This window comes from Myotis davidii, unplaced genomic scaffold (genome assembly GCF_000327345.1).
Source record: "Myotis davidii unplaced genomic scaffold, ASM32734v1 scaffold168, whole genome shotgun sequence".
Lineage (NCBI taxonomy): Eukaryota > Metazoa > Chordata > Mammalia > Chiroptera > Vespertilionidae > Myotis > Myotis davidii.
In genome coordinates this window covers 5,069,262-5,074,345 of record NW_006383016.1, presented here as the reverse complement: position 1 = coordinate 5,074,345, position 5,084 = coordinate 5,069,262, and the positions used below count along the sequence as shown (strand labels likewise).

The window sequence follows — 5,084 nt, the reverse complement described above, 5'->3', positions numbered from 1 at the left end:
AAGTTCTGTGAGTTCTGTGTTTTTGTTGTTCTTGTTTTAAATTCTTACCCAAAGATACATATATTTTTATTGATATCAGGGAGGAAGGGAGGAGGAGAGAGAGACAGAAACATCAATGACAAGAGAGAATCATTGATTGGCTGCCTGCTACACGCCCCCCACTGGGGATTGAGCCCACAATTCGGGCATGTGCCCTGACCAGGAATCAAACCATGGCCTCCTGGTTCATAGGTGACACTCAACCACTGAGCCACGCCATCTGGGCGCTGACAAAATTCTTGACACAAACTGCAGGCGTAAAAAAATACTCTAAAATGACATTCAAACCACAAACAGTACATACCTTAATAAACTAAAGATAGATTAAAATTTTTAATGTTAAAAACCATAAGAGAAATAAAATAAGCAAATAGTTACATATTCTTTGAATGCCTAAATATGACAACAAAGGTAGATTCCTAGAGAAAGATCAATATATTTTTACCAAAAATTGTTAAAGGAATAAAAGGAAGTATTTATTAATTTAATTTGGTTCTTTACTTTTTTTAATCTTTAATTTCTTTATTGGTTAAGGTATTATATATGTGTCCTCATCCCCCATTAACTGCTGCCTCCTCCCCCCCGGAAGTATTTATTATAGTGAAGAATATTTAAGGTGTACTAAAGTTAAGGAGTACTTATTATAATGAATAGGAAGCCACCTAAAGTCCAATACAGCAGATCAATAATAAATCATTCGGACAATACTATGAAACAATTAAACATGACGTGTGGTATTTTTTGGCGTGTGTGTATTTTTTTAGTGAAAGCAGTTTTATTATAGAAAAGCTCCCTGCTACAGGGAGGGGACCCAAGCAGGTTGCCCTGATGTTTTGAAAGTCTACTTAAATAACAGGAAAAAACTGTACAAAACCATGCATGTATCCTAATCTGTATAAAAAGATCATATACAAAGTCTTAGAGTTATCTCTGGGCTGTGGTATTATAGATGTACTTTCTTCCCTTTTTTTTTTAAATCCTCACCCAAGGATGTGTTAGTTTTTTTAATTGATTTTTTTTTTGAGAGAGAGAGAAACATCAATGTGAGAGAAAAAGAGCAGATGCCTCCTCTGCACCGCAACCAGGGATCAAACCCAAAACCTTTTTGGTATATAGTATGATACTCCAACCAACTGAGCCACCCAACCAGGGTAATGTACTTTCTTTTTGATTTATTGTAGAGGCCCGGTGCACAAAAATTAATGCACTTGGGGGGTGGGGAGGGGGTCCCTCAGCCTGGCCTGTGCCCTCTCACAGTCTGGGACCCCTCAGGGGATGTCCATCTGCCGGCTTAGGCCTGCTCCCCAGGAGATTGGGCCTAAGCTGGCAGTCAGACATCCCTCTCACAGTCCTGGAGCCCTCAAGGGATGTCCAACTGGGTGGGCCTAAACTGGCAATTGGACATCCTTAGTGCTGCCGCGGAGACAGGAGAGGCTCCCGCCACTGCCACTGTGCCTGCCAACCATGAGCCCAGCTTCTGGCTGAGCAATGCTCCCCCTGTGGAAGCGCACTACCAGGGGCAGCTCCTGCATTGAGCGTCTGCCCCATGGTGGTCAGTGCACATCATTAGCGACCGGTGGTTTTTACAGTTTAGTCTATTTACATATTAGCCTTTTATTATATAGAATGTATTTTCTAAATTTTCTATAATCAGCATGCACTGCTTTTTTAAAAAAATTAAGTTTTCATTTTCTTTTTTTTTATTGATTTTAGAGAAGAAAGGGGAGGGAGAGAAAGATAGAGACATCAATGATGAGAGAGAATCATTGATCAGCTGCCTCCTGCAAGCCCCCTACTAGAGATCAAGCTTGCAACCTAGGCATGTGCCCTTGATTGGCATTGAACTCAGGACCCTTCAGTCCGCAGGCTGATGCTCTATCCACTAAGCCAAACCAGCTAGGGCTTTATTTTCAATAAAATAGAAAAGAACTGTTTTCTCATAATGTGCTGTGGTTGATATAATACAACCATTACTTAACCCCTTCCCCGGCAGAAACGTGTATACACGTTTTCACAAAATGTTCTTTTTTCAGTCGTCGACGAGTATACTCGTCTAAAAACTTTACCTTCAAAAACCAGCTACATACGTACCATTCTAAATAATTTCATCTAGAAACTTTCTGAGGAAATACTATTCTTAACCACAAAAATGGGAAGAAAAAATAATTACAAACTGTTTTCATAACCAGCATCAAAAATACTATATAGAACCAAAATAAAAAAATTAGTCTGAAAAAGAAACGTTTTTAACAAAAAAATTATTGGGGAAGGGGTTAATATAGTACCAATCAATAGATTGTAATGACTTACTCCCTTCCCCAAAGCAATTACTACCTGGAACTTAATATTTCCTCCACTCCAGGAATCTAAACTTTTACTTAAATATGCTCAAGTATACCACAGACCATTTCAAAAATATACTCACGAGGGTATCATTAATTTAAAGCAACTTTAAAGAGCAGGTATACATTCATTTGATGTTGAGAGGATCTTAAAATTCTTTAGAACCATAGGTAAAAGGGAGCAGCGATACTTATGGACTGAATGTTTGTGTCCCCCTCAGATTCATGTTGAAGCCCTATTCCCCCAATATGGTAATATTTGGAGATAGGGCCCTTGGGAGTAACTAGGTTTAGATAAAGTTATGGAAGTGAGGCACCACCATAGGATTAGTGCCCTTAGCAGAAGAGGAAGAAAGACCAGAGGTCTCTTCCATGTGAAGGCACAGTGAGGAGGCAGTAGCCTGCAAGCCAGCAAGATGGCCTTCGCCAGGAACCAAATCTACTGGCACCTTGACCTTTAATCTGCCAGACTCCATAACTGTGAGAAATAAATGTCTATAAATGCCACTTAGTCTATAGTATTTCAGCAGCCTGAGTTGACTAAGACAGAAACTGAAAAAATTTAGCTGGACATGAAATAAAACCAACTTAAATGTTGTTTGCTGTTACAAAAACTTACATCCAAACTAAAATAGACTCCTCTAACTCTTATTATCTAAAAAAACAAACTTAGAACCATCTTACTTTTTATACCTTACACTTTTATGGTATATGTGGAAGTAAATAACAGAGAAGCAATATATGAAAGATAGAATTTTTTCAATTTATTCATTCAGTAAATACTTATCAAGGTTTGTATTGTGTCATACACTAGGGATATAGATGAAAGCTGTAGCACCCACAGGGAGTCACAATTTAACCATGGAGACTGTGTAGTAAACAAATATTTCAATGAGTAAGTTACAGAACTAATAAAAGGAGAGAGTGGGAAACTCTAGTGGAAGTAGAAAGTCAGAGAAGGTTTCCCAGAAAGCTTTCCTTTGGTCTACCATAATTTATTTAATCAATCTAGTGGCTCATATTAACTTATTTAACTTTTTTTTTCTTTTTAAATCCTCACCCAAAGACTACCATAATTTATTTAACCAACCTAGAGTCTTGAAGAAAAAAGGATGAAATAGCATGACATCAAGTAAACTGGGGAAATTTTAGTAGGATAGAATGCTAGGACACTAGAAAATAACAGAAAAGCTAAATAGGGGTCAGATCACAGAGTATCTTATACCCTGCTAGGCTTATCATGTAGGCAATGAGAAGCAACTAAAGGTCTTGTTTTAAGCAAGGAAGTGACATGATCAGCTTGGTCTTTCAATTATACCACATAGGTTGTACTGGAAGAGTTCACTGAAACAGAAGAGAGTGTCAAAATATCCCACAGGTGAGATAAAGTGAGCCAAACTAAAGGAGTAAGGGTGGCGTCACATCTGAGAAGTAAAATTGAATAGGAGTATATGATTATTTCTACACTAGTGTGAATAGCAGTCTGGATGGTAGTGTCATTAAATGAACTTGGACAAATAAGACATACTGTTTTAGAAGATGTTAAGTTTCGGATATATGGTATAGATGTCTTTATCTATATCTGTAGCTGCATTCCTGAGCCCTACTATCCTAAGACACTGCTCCAGAGTAGAAGCTGGGCTTTGTAGTCTGCTTTAAGGTCTAAAGGTGAAAGCTGCTGCATCAAGTCACTCCTTAAACTAGTTTTTCTGAAGTGTTGGTCCTTATTCTCATTTTAATCCATAACAAAGTTTTACTAGACCATAGTGAAATGAGAAACAAAGAAAGCTAAACATCCCGTTTTTAATTTATAAATTATTGTCCTTCCCTTCCACTCTCCCTGCTTTTTGATATTAAAATAGTCTCAGTTTTGTAAAATAATGTTGATGGTAGATATTTATAACATCACTTGGCAAGATAAAAAGTTGGCAACACTATGTAGATGTTCTACCCACTCCATCTTTGTTAAAAATTTTACAGATCTTGTGAAATTCAGAAGTCTGGGCACCTGTGACTTTAAAGGATTTAAAAGAAGAAACATATTAGAAAAACTCAGTAAGTAGGAAAGATGGCACATTGGTATCATTTTTCAACGTCTAGGAAATATAATTATGCTAATTTAGGAATCATCTGACTCTCCAATTCTCTTATCTTCTCTTACAAGCCTCTTGCTTTATTACCAACCTTCTCCCTCTGGTCCTGTACAGTTTTATATCTTATTCAGTATCAATTTCTGATTTTCTGTTTGGTTCGTTTTGATTTGATTTCTAAGTATTGGTCTATGCACCCTCCCTTTTATTAATTTTCAAAGTTACATTTTCTAAATAAGGCCCCCAAATTTAAATTATTCTACAAGTTTCTTAATTCTCTATTATCTCTATTTACTTGAATTACCAAAGGCATTTTGTATATCTTTTTGTTTTGGTTTGCTGTTTATTTGTTTTTTAAAGGTAACATGTTCATCACAGCACAGCAAATTTAGAAAAGGACAGAAAATCATATAGGAAAACATTAAAATAAACCATAATTCTACCAATCAGAAATAACCATTATATTTTAAATCAATGCTAGAATCATAGCATATACAATATATCAGTAAATGCCTTTTTAAATCACAATTTTAAAATGTTTGCATAGTATACCAAGGACTACCATAATTTATTTAACCAACCTAGTGGCTCAATTTTTTTTAAACAAGGGATG

At 36.5% G+C, this 5,084-nt stretch overlaps 1 protein-coding gene across 4 annotated transcripts in view; it reads right to left on the bottom strand.

Annotated features, from left to right (window-relative positions):
- Positions 1-5,084, bottom strand: part of FAM126A (family with sequence similarity 126 member A) — a 58,648-nt gene that overhangs the window by 17,217 nt on the left and 36,347 nt on the right. The gene's annotated exons all lie outside the window — the stretch shown is intronic.